This window comes from Panthera pardus, unplaced genomic scaffold, assembly GCF_024362965.1.
Source record: "Panthera pardus isolate Hobbes unplaced genomic scaffold, ASM2436296v1 HiC_scaffold_19, whole genome shotgun sequence".
Taxonomy (NCBI): domain Eukaryota; kingdom Metazoa; phylum Chordata; class Mammalia; order Carnivora; family Felidae; genus Panthera; species Panthera pardus.
The window spans coordinates 25,682,658-25,699,026 of record NW_026526754.1 but is presented as its reverse complement, the minus strand read 5'-3'; positions in this window follow the sequence as shown (position 1 = coordinate 25,699,026).

Genomic DNA, 16,369 nt, shown 5'->3' with positions numbered 1-16,369 from the left:
TGCCCCGTGGGCCCTGGGTCTCTGAATGTGGGCAAGGAGGAGTGGGGGAGGGGAGGGGAAAGAGCGGGTCTGAGAGAACCGGATGGGCGGACGGAAGGCAGGGTCACACACACGCCATTAAATGCTCTCCCCCCCTTGGAGGGCCCCTTGTCAATGGCCAGAACTGTCACCATGTTGCTACAGGGAGACACCTGGAATTTCCACCCATTGTGGGGTGACAGTGAAACGGAGGACAGGGGCTGTACTGGGGGGCCCCTCAGTCACTCCCATGCCCTATACCCAGCAGCAGAAGTGACCCTGAGGAGACCCACCTGCAGGAGCTCGTGCTCAGTGGGGACGGATGTGTTCAGGGGTGCTAGAATGTCACTGCATCGCGGGGGCCCCCGAGGGCCGGCAGCCCCTCTGGAGGACACGCCTCCCAGGAGAGAGCCTCTGCCTCCCCTCTGTGCTTGCTCTGGGGAATGTTCTGTTTGTTTCCCTCTTGTTCCCAGGACATTGGAATCAGATTTGACCTTTTGTCTCCAATAATTCCTCCTGAACATATCTGCTCCTTCAGGGAACCTCAAGTCGAGTTGTGGGACACAGCTGTCGGCCTCTATCTTCTGTTCAAGTGAGGGACGTGAGCGGCCCGGCTTCCTACCTGCCCAGCTTGGGGCTGGGCCTTCTCTGCTCAGCCACTGCAGGAGGGGCCAGGCAAGAAACACAAGAATGTGTGTCGGCTCGCTGGGCTGGGCTCTGTTTCCTGCCTGCAGCCCCACTTACAGTGAAAACAGCTGGATTAAATCCCCAGTAAACAGGGGCAAATGGCAGACTGCAGCCTGCCAGCCAAGCACATTTCGGAGACAAACACAGCCAGAAGCCAGTTCAGCTGTGCAGGACGGCCTTCAGCCCGTGAATATTGCACGAGGGAAAAGAACTGGGGGCAATGAGCCCCACTTTGGTTTGTGCAGAGAGATGGCATCTTGCAGGCTGAAGGAGAGGCAGGGAGGGGCGGGCGGGGCTCGGGGGTCAGGCACGTAGAAATTTACAAAAAGCGGGACGGGCCCCCAAAACGGATTTTGCAGTGGGCAAAGAGGGCACACGGGGGTGTGTGAGAATCCCGCAAGCCTGAGGTCCCCGGTGCCTGACGCAAGCGTGCCCCGCGTGCACACCTCGCGGTGACTCAGAACAGCACCGCCACCAAACTGGAACCTTGAATCATTTAGAATTTTGTTCCAGTTTCTCAAAAGGCTCGGGGGAAAAACAGAAGGACGTTTCTTCTGGTTTGAATATTCTCTGGTCTAAGTGCTCGAACTGCCGTCTGCTGTGGTAGAGAAACAAGCTGTTCGAGCAGTTTCGTTGCTCAGGACAGTGGTAGAAACTACAGAACACGGAAACTAAAGACTTAAAACTCGATGCAACTCCCTGTACCTTTTGTCCTGAAGCCGTAGGTGATCCGTGTTGTACGTGACGCGTGTGACTAAAGTCTGTTATTAAAAGTTACCACATTTAAAAACAGGGAAGGGAGAGGGGCTCGTCCCGTGAGACCACCTGCGTCTGCCTGCCCCTCCCCCCCCCCCAGCACCTTCCCCTCCCTCCCCTGCCCACAGGGGGCGGATGACAGCAGCAGTCTTGAGTTTTGTCAGGCAGGCACCTTAAGAGGGTCCAGAGCCACCCTGGGGATGTGGCTTGAGCTGTCAGAAAAGATGTTAGCGTTTGCTCCGCCCTCGAAGAGGAGCCTGCAGTGTGGTCTGCTGGGGGGCAGGGGGGCTCAGGGGTTCGGGGACCGGAGCAGCTGTACCTCCTCCTGGGCACTCTGCTCCCGGAGCCCAGAACACCAGGTCAGACTCCAGACTCCAGGGGAGGGGTGCGGGGGGCAGGTGGCAGGGGCGTCGGCTCTCAGCACTTTCCCGCAGCGTCAACCTCGCCACAGCTCCGCCCGAGCAGGCAGGTGGCTGGAGGTGGGGTGACCGGGATCGATGCCACCATGAGCACCCGGGCCAGACAGTGAGGCCACCTCCTCACGTGCGGGAGGCCGACATCCAGGTTCTCCCCGTCAGGCACTCCCGATCCAGCCGGAGTGGAGGCCTGCCAGGCCCCCAGCACTCCCTCCTCACCTGCCCGACTTCTCCTCATCTGTCCGGCCTCAGTTAGACGACCCCACCTCCAGGAAGTCTTGCTTGTTTTACCATATATTCCCTCAAACTCCTGTTAGTGTGACAAGACCCCTAAAGACAAGAGCAGTATTTTTCTCATCACGATCTCATATCCAGTCCAGGCACAGAGCATATGCCCCAGAAATATTGGTAGGTAGACGGGTTGCTAACAGCTTTGGTTGCCCACTTTATCATGTGGGGGAATATCAGTGTTTTTTTTTGTCCATCAAATGTCGAAAAGAGAGGGAGGGGCGTGGGAACCGGGTCTTCATCGCCGAGCTCTGTGCTACCGGTAGGGATGGGGTCGTGTCAGCCAGAGGGCTGTTTGGAAAGCTCGATACCCAAGTACACGCGAACAGTTACTTCACTGAAACGGTAGCCCATCAAACCAGTGGGCTTTGAATAAGTTGTGTTGGGACGACAACTTAGTCATTCGAAAAAGGATCAGTTTGGAATTTATACCTCATGTTCTACAAACACTGAGTAGATCAATGGCTTATATAATGGAGATTAAATCAGAAAGTACTAGAAGGACAGGCAGATTAACTGTCTAGAAGGCATTAGAGAAAATATCAGTAAATTCCCTACGTAGAACAAAATATTGCGTGGCCAAAACACTGCTCGGGAGGATAAAAGACCAGTGACAAACTAGGAAAAAATATTTTTAATATATATTTTTAATGTTCACTTATTTATTTTTGAGGGACAGAGAGAGAACCCCAAGCAGGCTCCTCGCCATCAGTGAATGGGGGCTCAAACCCTCGAGCTGTGAGGTCATGACCTAGTCAAAGTCAGATGCTCGGCCACCGAACACCCAGGCGCCCTTAGAATCGCTTCTTAAAAGGAAGCAGTCTTGGGGCACCTGGGTGGCTCAGTCGGTTAAGCGGCCGACTTCGGCTCAGGTCATGATCTCACGGTCCGTGAGTTCGAGCCCCGCGTCGGGCTCTGTGCTGACAGCTCAGAGCCTGGAGCCTGTTTCGGATTCTGTGTCTCCCTCTCTCTGACCCTCCCCCGTTCATGCTCTGTCTCTCTCTGTCTCAAAAATAAATACACGTTAAAAAAATTTTTTTTTTTTAAATAAAAGGAAGCAGTCCAACAGGAAAATGGACAAAGGACACAAACCAAAGATGACAGAAAAAAAAAATCCCTTGAACATCTGAGTAAAATGTTCAACCTCACTCAGAATGAGGGAAAGGCAAATTAATCCAAGATGCTGTTCTCCTAACAAAAATGGCAAAAATTTAAAAGTTAATTGAAATCCAGGCTGCATTTGCTCGTCGAGCGAGCAGCCCCACTTTGGGAAATTGACCCTGCTGAAATTCATTCTGCCACGCGCGCACAAGGTGCTGTTTGTAAGAGGAGAGTCAGACCAGCCTAAGCTCCCGTCTAAAACCACCCGGAGCCCATTGTTCCTCGAGAGGCCGCGGATCAGCTGGGCCCAGCCTAGCGCTCCTTCTGCCCCCCCGGTGTCAGCTGGGTCGTTTCTGTGGCTGCCTTCTGGGGCTTGGCTGGGGCTGGCATGTCCTAGACGCCTTCATTCTCGCGTCTCCGGCCTTAGCTGGGCGGCCGGGTGACCGAGGCCTGGAGGGGCCTCTTTCCCGCAGGATGGCCCGGGGCTCCTAGAGACCGGCGGCAGTACCTTCTACAACGACACGGCCTCGCTTCTGCCACAACCTGTTGGTCCAAACGAGTCACACGGCAGCCGTGGTACAAGGAGAGGACAAGCGTCGTGCGTGCAGAGGCGGGCAGTGATTGTCTGCAGTCGCCTCTGGAGACAACCTGCCACATTTTGAGAGCAAACGAGTGGAGACGGCCAATGTCCGCCCGGAGGGGTGGTTACAACGACAGCACAGGTGTTCTGTGCCGTAGTTAATAAGTGTGGGGGCTCCCCAGATGCCGGTGTGCAACAGCCTCCTGGATTTGTTCACACGGCGATGCGCACGGGGGAAAGGAGACACGTTTGTGATTGTTGGCACCTACCAAAGCCCAGCCGGGCCACACAACTCGCAGTGACGGCGGCTACCGGGGGCGACGTCCCCAGGTACAGCTTGCTAAAACTGCTTTCTAAAAAATGTCTTTAAGGTGTCCATTTATTTGTTTGCTTGTTTTTAATGTTTATTTATTTTTGAGAGAGACAGAGAGAGAGAGCAGGGTAGGAGCAGAGAGAGAAAGAGAGAGAACCCCTAGCAGGCTCCACGCTGTCAGCACAGAGCCTGACGTGGGGCTCAAACTCACAAACTGTGAGATCATGACCTGAGCTGAGGTCAAGAGCCCACGCCTAACCGACTGAGCCACCCAGCCACCCCCCCACCCCCACTATTTATTTTTAAGTCAACTCTACCCGCAACGTGGAGCTCGAACCCACGACTCCGAGATCAAGACTGTCACGCTCTACTGACTGAGCCAGCCAGGTGCCCCTACAACTGATTTCTTTGTACCATGCGAGGATATTACCGTACTCACCATTTACAAGAACCCCATTTTAAAAATTACATAAGAATCGTGGTTGGGGACGCCTGGGTGGCTCAGTGGGTTAAGCGTCCGACTCTTGATTTTGGCTCAGGTCATGATCTCATGGTTCGTGGGATGGAGCTCTGCATCAGGCTCCGCGCTGACAGTTCAGAGCCTGCTTGGGGTTCTCTTTCTCTCTCTCTGCTCCTCCCTGGCGTGCACCCACACACTCTCTCTGTCTCTCAAAATAAATAAATAAACATGAAAAAAATCGTGGTCTTAGGACAGCGCACACATGGCCACCCTCTTCTGCTGAGAACAAGGGAGGCGGGCCCCACGCGCCTGCCTCCTGCACGACCGGATCATCACCGGTGCCTGAGCCGGCAGCATTTTGTAACAGGAAAACAACACTATGAAATCAAACACACTCAATCGTTGCTGAAATGACCACACCTCGTCCTTGCTTAGAAGGGGTTCCAGATAGGCCGTCTAGTCAGTCATCCTCAAGAAAGAGCAATATTCTCATTTCATCCAGAGGTCAGTCCCTTCCTCCCCTCCAGAGCAGATTCCTTCCCCGGGGGACGGGTGCCGGGAGGCTCGTCGGCACTCCTGTTCCATCATCTGACCCCAAATCCAGCCCAACCCCAGCTACCCAGCTGCAAGCCCAGAAGTGGGCTGGGCTTTCCTGGGGCTTTCCAGGGCCAGCTGGGGCTTTCCTGAGCCAGCCTGGTGGGTGGGCCAAGTTTTCCGGGGTTAGGCCGCCAGGCAGAGTGGGGAGGATTGCATGGTGAGTGGGGGACTCAGACTGCTGCAGGGGGTGTCCAGGGGTTCTGTTCTCCTCCCCTGGGGTGACAGAGAGCATGGGGGTATGGAGGTGGGAACCTCAGACACGCTGCTGCCGGAGGGGATCATTCACACTCCCGAAGTCCTGACCACTGTAATGAGATGTTTGCTCTGGGGTCATCACATAAGACGAACAAGGGTCACCTCACCCCTTTCAGCACACTCCCCCGGTGGGCTGTGTCAATAAATGGTCCTGAAATACTTTTTTTTTTTAATGTTCATTTATTATTGAGAGATACAGAGCACGAGCAGGGGAGGGGCAGAGAGAGGGGGAGACACAGAATCCGAAGCAGGTTCCCAGCTCTGAGCTGTCAGCGCAGAGCCCGACGCGGGGCTCCAACCCACAAACCGGGAGGTCATGACCTGAGCCGAAGTCGGCCGCCTAACCGACGGAGCCCCCCAGGCGCCCCGCTCCTGAAATACCTTTGACTGACACCATTACGTTGTCTATGTTTGGGATGTGTTCAGCTTTGAGAGTCAACATTTAAAGCTCCACTTTTCCTTCTTGGCCTGGGCAGAAGAGGCCATCTTGCCCTGTGGGGGCTCTGTCCACGTGGCTTGTCCTTCAGACCTCAGCACAGACTATAATGGGAATGGCCCTTGTCCCAGAAGCGCCCCTCCCACCCCCCTGCCACCCGCTGCCCTGGTCCTTGAATAGGCTTCCTCCTCCTCCCCAAGACCTTGGCCCGTGCTGTTTCCTCTACCTGATAGGCTGTCCCCCAGCCTGCTGCACGGCTCTCCTGGGGTGGACTCTAGAACTGGGGCAACATTTACCCGCTTTCTGCCTCAATCTCCTCGCCTCTGAAATGGGGGAGGGGGTAAGAGCGTCTGCCCGAAGGGCCGCGGTCTGGGAACTCGTTGGGTGGCATAGCTGTGCCCCACACCGGGTGCAGCTCTTGTCTCAGACCGGGGCCCCGACAGGATTCCACCCAAGGCCTCCCTGAGATGTGGGTGCCCAGCTGGCGTCCCTGCCAAGTCACAGCTTGTTCAGATGCTAACCAACCACAGCACAGCGTTTTGGAGTGCTGCTGCCTCGGACCTCAGTCCCGGCACGAGGTGCAGGCAGGTAGTCCCCTTTGCGGGACTTGCCACGACCACGGCGGGTGGGCACGCACGAGCGTCGAGCCAGCCGTGACTCCGGCCACAGCCCCCACTTCCAGAAGGAAACTGGCGGACTGCCTGCAAAGCCGAAGGCGTGGGAGGAGCGTGGGCACCCAGCCAGCCCCAGCCGGCACAGCCGTGGGTCCACGGGCTCCCCATCCCTGCGGGGGGCCTCCCAGGGCTCTTTACCTCCTGAGGGGTTGAAAGGACACTTCTGCTCGGAAAAGGAAGTCCGCGAATGATGGAGGCAAAGCCTGTGTGGGAGCGCGGGGCCAGGCGCTGGAGCGCCAGTCTGAGAAGGCCCAGCGCTTTCCGGCTCAGCGCCACCCTCTGCCCCTGCTCGGGAACCAGCCGCGTCCTTGCGGCAGGGGAGGGGCAGAGAGAGGGGGAGACACAGAATCCGAAGCAGGTTCCCAGCGGTCTGAGGAGAAACTGTGTTTCTTTTTTTTTAATGGCAGAATTTATTCTTTTTTTTTTTTTTTTTTTTTACATTTTTTAAATGTTTATTTATTTCTGAGAGAGAGAGACAGAGCATGAGCAGGGGAGGGGCAGAGAGATGGGGAGACACAACATCCGAAGCAGCTCCAGGCTCCGAGCCGTCAGCACAGAGCCCGACGCGGGGCTCGAACTCACAGACCGCGAGATCGTGAGCTGAGCCAAAGTCGGACGCTCCACCGACTGAGCCACCCAGGTGCCTCAGAATTTATTATTTCAAAAAATAAGGCTGAAATTGGAGAGCAGGACCAAACAATTTGAGGGAAGACCAGCGGTGGGAGACGAGCTGGGGATCAGGAAGTGAGTCAGCAGTGACAGAGTCAGAGCTGGGGCAGTGCTCTAGGTAGTCTGAACACGACAGGGTGCAGTGAAAGACAGCAGGAGAGATGAACAGTCACAACTTTGAAGACTGAGTAGGAGGCAAAACCCAAAGTACTATAGACCAGATTGGGGGGATTCAGTCTGAAGTGCCCACACATGTACCTCCGTTAGGCAGTTAGAAATGTGGCGTCTGAGGGGCACCTGGGTGGCTCAGTCGGTTAAGCATTTGACTTTGGCTCAGGTCATGATCTCGCAGTTTGTGGGTTCGAGCCCCGCTTCGGGCTCTGTGCTGACAGCTCAGAGCCTGGAGCCTGCTTTGGATTCCGAGTCTCCCTCTCATCCTTCCCCTACTCATGGCCTGTCTCTCTCTGTCTCTCAAAAAATGAATAAACATTAAAAAAACAATTAAAAAAAAAAAAGAAATGTGGCATCCGAGCTGGAGCACAGACTGATTGTAAAAACAGCTTGTGGGTCACCCAGGCCTCGGTCAAACCCCAGCTTTATCATTTACTAGCTGTGAGAGCCTGCACGAGAACTTTAACCCTGCTGAGTCAGTTTCCTCACTTGAAAATAGTGCTGAGAACACATTCTTCCCCGGGTTTGAGGAATGGGTTAAATGAGATAGTATATACAGCAATTAGCAAAGGGCCAGGCAGCAAAACGAGAGGAGCCTTTATTATCACATAGATGCAGAAGTCATCGCAGTACAGACGTTGCCCAGGGTGTGGGGCCAGAAAGCTAAAGAGAGTCCAGGACCCCCAGCCAGAGAAGTGGGCAGAGGAAACAGAGGCAAAGACACGGGGGCCAGAAGTCAGTGCCAGGGGGAGCCTCAGGGAAGGCGTTTCCACAGCAGGAGGATGGGCCCGCCTCTTCCCACTCCGCAGTAATTGAGGACGTGGGATAAAACTTAGCCCTTGGATCGGGCAAGTGGAAGTTGAGGAAATGTATTTTTGACTGTTAGAACTAAAAAGTGAATTCGGCAAAGTAGCAGGATCCAACAGCAGTGCACAAAAATCTGTGGCATTCTAGGCACTAACACGGAAAAACCTGAGAAGGAAATTACAAAGATAGTTTTATTTACAATAGCATAAAAAATACTTAGGAATTCGCTTAATGAACGTGGTAAAAGAGCTGTACGTCGCTGAAAAACATTAAAGCAGGCACAGGGGCGCCTGGGGGCTCGTCCATCCCTTGATTTCAGTTCATGATCTCACTGTTCGTGAACTTGACCCCGCGTCCCGCTCTGCGCTGACAGCGTAGAGCCTGCCTGGGATTCTGTCTCCCTCCCTCTCTCTCTGCCCGTCCCCCACTAGCGAGCATACTTTTTGTCTTTTTCTCTCCCCAAATAAATAAATAGACGTTTAAAAAAGAAGTCTATTTATTTTTGAGAGAGAGAGAGCCAGGATAAGCAGGGGAGGGACTACACAGAGGGAGCACGCCGTCGGCACAGAGCCTGATGCAGGGCTCGATCCCGTGAACCTCGAGGTCACGACCTGAACCTAAATCGACAGTTGGGCACCCAACCAACCGAGACACCCAGGCGCCCCAGGAAATGAAATCACCATCTTAAAGAGGGACCCGCACGCCCGCGTTGACAGCAGCATTATTTACAGGACCACCTTCTGCTTGCACACGCGTGCGCACCGCTGGGGCCTCAAAGAGTGTCCGCGTTCAGTGCCGCCGTAGTCTCACCGGTGTGAGGGAATCTGTGCAGGACAGTGGGGGGAGGCAGCCCTGGTTTGTTCATCAGGAGGGACGAGCCGAGAGCCAAGAGCACCTGTCTGCACCCCTGCCTCCCCAGGATGAAGGGCTAAGGCCTCGAGAGACCATAGTCAAAACCCCACAAAGTCGGGGTCCTAACACCACTGCAGGCCTGCACCAGCCTAGCGCTAAGAGCGCCACCCGGGCACTGGGCCACAAGACGCAGGAGCCACCGTGTCGCTGGTCTTTGGCCCACCGCTGAGGGTGGGCAGGCTCCCGGCTGGACCACCCTGAGCGGAGACTGGCCAGGCCGACCCTGCGCGGGGCCCCAGGCCTCCAGGAGCTTCCACAGAGCACCGGGCAGGAGGGAACCCTGGAGGAAAAGTACCCAGGCGTGTGCAGCCACTGCCGGCCTTCCCTCCGGCTTTCCCAGGGCAGAGTTTAGGCCAGGCCCCGCTGCTCCAGCTGAGGAGTCAGAACGGGCAGACTCCTCCTCCTCGTGACCGGGCCACGCGGGCCTGGCAGGGCTGAGCTGGGCCCCCAGGGCCGGGCCGTGGCTGGCAGAGAGCCCGCTCTGCTCCCAGGATGTGACCTCCCCGTGTGGACGTCACGCTGAGAAGTCTTCCGAGGCGACATCAACTCGGGTACGTGTACGTGGAGACGCACATCTCACAGCCCAGAGCGAGACCCAGCATCCCCTTGCCTCCCCCGTGCATACCTCCTGTCCTTGAACTTCATGTAAACGGACCACACAGTATGAATCGCCTCGCATCTGCCTCCATTGCCTGGCCGCCCCGCACGCGTGTGCACAGGCGGGGGGGTGTATAGGCTTGATCCTCGGGGCGAGGACCGGGCAGGGGTCTACCAGACAGCCCTGAAAGTCCTCCGCCGTGGACGGGGTGTGTGGTCGGTCCCTGGGGTCCGGACGCCCCTCTCTCCGATGTTCGGTGTCTCGCAGGCCCTCTGGGGGTCCAGCTGTCCGGGAGCCAGGCCCCTGCTGCGGGTGGGGTGGCCGGCCCCGAGTGCTCCCTCCGCGGCCTCTGAAGGCAAACGCACCAGCCACCAGGGCTGAGCTGAGGCCGTCAGGGGTGCGAGCTCAGCCCCGAGGCCCCGCGGCCGGGCCTCTCACCTCAAACGAATGAGGCAGCGGCGCCTCCCGCTCCGGGGCCGCCACGCGAGGCCTTCAGCCGGTGCCAAGTCCGCGGCAGGCGCGACACAGCTTGTGGGCACGGTCCCGGCTGCCAGCCTCCTGCCCGGCTGTGCGTCTCCCCCTCCTGTCCCGTGCCCAAGCCACTCAGTGCCCCTCTGCGGAGGAGCCGCACGACGTCAGCGGGGCTGGCTGGGAACAGAGTCCTCCTTCCCTCCCGACACGTGAGAGGGAGTCTCCCGCGAGGCAGTCCTTCATCCAGCACCGCGCCCGGCGGCCAGAGCCAGACAGGCCACACTGGCCAGGCCGACCAGACCACGGGGCCATCTGGCCTGACGCACAGCCACACGGTCGGTGTTCGGGCTTCCAGAGAGCTTCCGGGGCGTGGCCGCGGCCCCTCAGCCTCGGGGACCCCGGGGGTGTGGCCGCAGCCGGCCCCCCACCCTGCCCGGGCCGGGCCATAGGCTAAGCGGTGCCCTGCCCTTGCCAACAATCCACTGCTGTGGGGAGTTCCGGGTGTAGCCTCCTTCCCGGCGAGCCCGGACACCTCGCTGTGCAGGGGCGGGTCCCCTGCTGCCCACAAGGAAGGGCCCCCCCGGAGCCGGATGGGGATGAGTCTTGTGTTCGGTAACCCCCGCGTGCCGCTCGGGCCACAGATCCTCTGACGCCAGCGAGGCTGTGCAGTGTTGAACGTGGACACGCTTCGGGGCCCCAGTGTGAAGTGTGTGCAAAGCACAAGGTGCTCCATGACGCCCCCAAAGGCAAGGGCAGGACCCAGATGTCCACCGCTGGGCAGTGAGCCACAGGCCCGTGAAAGCCTCTGTGGGAGGAGCTGGGCACGGGCTCACTCAGGGTGTCTGCCCGCGATGGCAGGTCACAGCCACTGAGACGGGACGACGAGGGATCCCGCGGGCTTCTGTCGGAGGGTCACTTTCAGGCCATCGGAGCGATGCTGACGCGGAACAGCTGGGGTCCCTGTGTGGCACCCGGGCTGCCACTGTTGCAAGCCTGTCCTGTCCTTCCCTTCCTCTCGGGGAGGCCCTAGGTCCCCCGCTCCGTGCTGCCCACGCACGCCGTCCTCGGGCACGCACCATGGGGGTCCTAGCGCCTCCTCTCTGGCTGTGGACACAATCAAGGGCGTCGGCAGGTATGACGTGCGTGGGCCGCACAGTCCTGTTATGAAGCAGCACTCACCCCAGTGGCGGTGGTTTTCCTCTGGTGCAGAATGAGCGTGTGAATATTCATGGGGAGTCGGTGGGGGAAGTCCCCAAGGTGTTCCCATGGCTGCCGTGGGGGTGGATGTGCTGGTGATTTTTGTCATTATTTTTGCTTACTTAGATTTTCTAATTTCCACAAAGAACACAAATCGCGTCTGTTAGAAGAAGAGAAAATCTTTATGCTCGGTAACGAGGTCCAAGACCCAGAAGGAGAGGAAGACAAGACCCACCACCCTGAAGGCAGTCCTGGGGCCTGAGGCAGGCCCTGGCCAGCAAGCAGGGAGTAAAGACAGAATTCAGGAGCCGGGAGAGAGCTTCTGACGGTCCCACACAGGGGGCAGGGCTCCCAGCAAGGGGCTCCGTGAAGTCACTGCCCCAGAACTTCCTCGCTTCCGCTCTTCGGCTCTCCACTTACGCCACCTCTTCAGGGAAGTCTTCCCGGACCACCATGCTTGAGCCCGCTGCCCCTTCCGAGGTTTTGTCTACAGCAACACCCATGACAATGATGGTATTTTCCAGAAGCTTATTTGATGCGAATGCTGAGTGCGTTAGGCCCTGTCACGTGGATGACTGAAGTTTCTCTCTCACATTCAAGAAATTCAGCGGTGGTTGTTTCAGGACCGTGTCCAGGAACTGGGCCCTCCTGTCTTTTTGATCTTGGTGGTATGGCTTCTACTTCCAAGTTCACCTGTGGTGCAAGATGGCTGCTGACCTCCAGCCATTACATCTCAATCCAAGCCACGGGAGCTCAGGGAGGGGAGAAGCACACCCGTAGCACATGCCTCTCGTCCTCACGCCATGAGCTAAAGTGTAGTCGGGGGGCCACAGCCAGCGCCAAAGGACGGGTGGTCTTTATCAGGACAACCGTGTGCCCTGCTGGCATCTGGGGCCTTGTCACCACAGGAGACGAGAGGACGAGCATCGGGTGGTCCCGAGTATCTGTGTCCCATGGACCGGACACTCCCCTCAGTAGGCACGGCAGAAGAGGCAGCCTGCCTCAAGCCGCCTCCCACAGCCGCCCCTCGGCACATGGTCACGGCCGGCCTGTGTCACCTGGACAGAATGCCGAGCTCCTGTGTTCTTGCTGTTGGCACGCAGCGGGCACGTAATAAATGTTTGCTGTTCCGCCAGGGGGACGACGGGAGAAAGAAATACCCGCGGTGAGCAGGGCACCAGCGCTCCTGCGACCCACGGTGGCCGTCAGCCCGGCCGGCCCCACCCGGCTTCGGGACACAGAGAAAGGGCGGCCGTGTGAGGCCCGAGAGTGCGTGCTGCTGGGGGCTCAGAAAGACGCTTCGCTAAAGCAGCTGAGGACAGGGACGCCCCCCCCCCCACGTGCACACGCTCACACACGAGCGAACGGCCGGGGACCGCGGCTCCGGCCCCTTAGAACAAGCGCCAAGGCCCAGCTCGGAACTCGCTCCACGGCCCCAGCTGTGCTTACTGAGCCAAGTGGCTTCACTTGTCTGAGCCTGGCCCCCTTCGGGGAAATGGCACTCACGAGAGACGGCCACCTGGTGAGGACCCGGGCCAGTAGAATGTCCCCTTCCCGGGGGCCCCGTGGTAGTGGCAGGCCTTGACTGGAGGAAGCGGCCGGCCCCAGGCAAGGGCTCCAGGGGCTCCTGCCCAGGGCACACGTCAGTGCAGTGGGAGGAGGGGCGGGGAACAAGGAAATCGGTGTCGCCCACGGCGCCCGGGTGCCACGTCTGGCAGCCGGCTGCCGCCCCCGCACCAATTACAAGCACTTACAGTCCCCGCCTGTGCTTCTCCTCAGCGGCGGAAGAAAGAACAGCCTTGATGCCCAGCTGCCCCTGTTCCCACCCCCTCCAGCCCACGGTTCTGAGACCCAGAGGGCGGGTCCCGGGGTGGGGGACTGTGACCGGGAGTCCTTAGCCTCTGAGGCCCAGCCTGGGCTCTGTGGGGGAGGGGCAAGCTTATAATCAGAGAGATGGGCTTTGGCACAATTGTCGCCCAGAACAAGAGAGAGAAGCCCAGCTCCTGTGCAAAACTGCTGTTCGTTTACTGAACAGGCATTTTGCTCCGAGGCCTGTGTACCACCCATCTGTCCTCACAAGCCCCCCGTGAAGAGGGTGCATCAGTTACCTGCTGCCACGTAACAGATGATACCCAAACTTGGTGGTTTACAACAACAACAAGCATGGATGGATTCAGACCATTTCTGTGGTTCCGGAACACAGGAGAGGATGGGCTGGGGGGTTCTGGCTCAGAGCCTGCCCTGTGGATGCAGTGGGGGTCTCAGCCAGGCTAGAGGAGCCCACGGCACACGGCCAGCCAGTCTTGCGTGCTGTTGGCTGGGGCCTTGGTGCCACAGGGGCCGCTTGGGCTTCTTTGCAGCTTGGCAACTGGGTCCCAAGCACCGGTGTCTCAACTAAGCAAGGCAGCAGAATGTGGCATTTTCATGACCAAGCCTTAGAGGGTTACATGGGACCCCAAGCCTTCCCAGGTGCCAGGAGAAGGGACGCTCACCCCACCTCTCAGTGGGAGGGGCTGCCAAGGAATTAGAGCCGTCACACTCCCGTGTGACAGATGACGAGGTAACTTGTCCAGGTGTCCAGTTCGACTCGGGCCCAGTGCCCAAGCAGCTAACCACTCTGTCTGCAAATCCCCAGTCCTTCCTCTGACGAGGGGGCGGTTCCACAAAGTGTCCTGGAGGCAATTTCTGAAGGAAGCCTAGCCCGGGGTGGCTCCTGCCGTGGGGTCCCCGGCCCGTGCACACTTTCTGGTTCTGATGGCTGAGGAAACCCAGGCCTGTGCTGTTATGAGCCAAGAGCAAGGCGCTGACAGGATTTCAGTCCACGTTCCCTCCCTGGAAGCCTGTCTGGAGTCCAGAGCCAGATCTCACATCCCTTGATGGAAGACGTGTGGAAAGACATAAATCCTGGAATTGCCTGGAGCTGGTGGGTCCTTAACCGTGACCCTGAGCAACTCACTTGACTGTCCTGGACCCTGCTTTTCTCGTCTGTGCGATGGGCGTATTTGCCATCTCTCTGGGCCGGAATCTTGGGGTGGAAACTCGATGGAAACCCAGCTCCAGCTCCCTCGGTAGAGAGGGAGCTCACAGGGCCACTTCTCTGGCCCACCCATTTGTGTCGGCTTTGTCCCCAGGTAGGCCCAGCCCACGAGGCAGCAGAGTGGTCACCAGCCGTTCCCGGCCCCCATGCCACCAGCTCAGCCACTCAAGGAAAACCAAAGGTCAGCAAAAGTCCCAGGACCGAGTCCCATTAGCCGGCTCAGGCCTAGGAGGAGGTTGGGCTCTAACTGGTAAAAATCACTGCATCCTGACGGCTGATCTGGTGACCCCGTCCTGACCCTACATCCTCACCCTACCTCCTCCGACAGGTGCCCAGCTGAGTCTGCCCGCTGGCCATGCCCCACGCCCACAGCCTCCTGCCTCCCTCCAGTCCAGTAGGGGATCCTCCATAGGCCTCCCCCCCCCCCCCCCGCCCGCCCCCAGCTGCTCCCTGCTTCCTGTTGGCCGGAGAAGAAAGGGCAGAGGGGAAGGGTGGAGGGTAGAGGCGAGGGCCTCACGCCTCCGCTCCCTCCCCACCTCACCTGTTCTGGAAGTGGCTGCATGTCTGCTAAGGCATCAGCTGCAAGCTGATACCCTTCCTCCACTGCCCTGCCCTCTGGCCCAGAGCCACTGCCCGCCCCTGCTGCCTTGGGGCTGTGCGCAGACCCCCTCCACTTCTCCTTAGCTGGCTCTCTGTGCATTTTGTGCCCCCTGGGGTCGGAACTGACCGACTTCCCTTGGCCTCACGCCTGAACCGTCTGAGGCTTTCTGCCACTAAAACAGTCCAGTCATGGGGCGCCTGGTTGGCGCAGTCGGTTGGGCGTCCGACTTCGGCCAGGTCACGATCTCGCGGTCCGTGGGTTCGAGCCCCGCGTCAGGCTCTGGGCTGATGGCTCGGAGCCTGGAGCCTGTTTCCGATTCTGTGTCTCCCTCTCTCTCTGCCCCTCCCCCGTTCATGCTCTGTCTCTCTCTGTCCCAAAAATAAATAAAAAACGTTAAAACAGTCCAGTCATAACAGGACTCGGTGGCTGGGCCAGGACACAGCTGACACACCCTCCCGTCTTGGGGCCCACAGCCTCCCCCACCCTATGGCCCTGCTGTCTCCCAGTGTAGATGGAGGGGGCTGTTTCTCCGGTGTCCTCTCCATCCCCAAAGAGACCAACATCGTCCCTTCCGGAATTCAGCAGTAGCTAAGTTACCATGGCAAAGCCTATTATCTCTCCCTAACAGGAGATGAATCAGAAGCTAAAAATAGGTCTCCAGAGTGAGTGGGTGGATGGATGGATGGATGGACAGATGGATGGACAGGTGGACGGATGGATTGGTAGATAAATGAGGGCGAGAAGGGTGGATGTGGGGAGGGATAGATGGATGGATGGACAGGTAGATGGATGGATGGATGCAGGGAGGGATGGAGGGATGGATGGACAGACAGACGGATGGATTGGTGGATAAATGGAGGGCGAGAAGGGTGGATGTGTGGGGGGACAGGTAGATGGATGGATGGAGGGATGGAGAATGGGTGAGTGGGTAGGAGAGAATAGATTCAGGGTCAGGACAGTTTTGTTTTGTTTTTTTTCCCAGACAAGATATTCCAGGGGAAATCTCAATCAGAAGCCCACCCCCAGAGGGCCCGGAGGTTTGACAGGTGGTGCTCCTTCTCTGACAGAGTGTGTAGCATGGAGTGCATAGTAGGTCCTTGTAAAGTTGAGTTGCAAGTTCAAGGCACCTGGGTTCCTGCCTGGCGGCCCCTCTCCACCTGGGCCTGGCTGATTCCAGGCAGTGGATCAGGGGGAGGGGCAGCACTGCCTCCCGGCATTTCCGAGAGGCTCCTCCCTTCAGTCCGGGAAGGACCCCGAGAACCTGAGTCTAGAGACCCCCTGTCCCAGGGTGGGGGCTGGAAGGGGGCAGTAAAGGCACAAAGCAC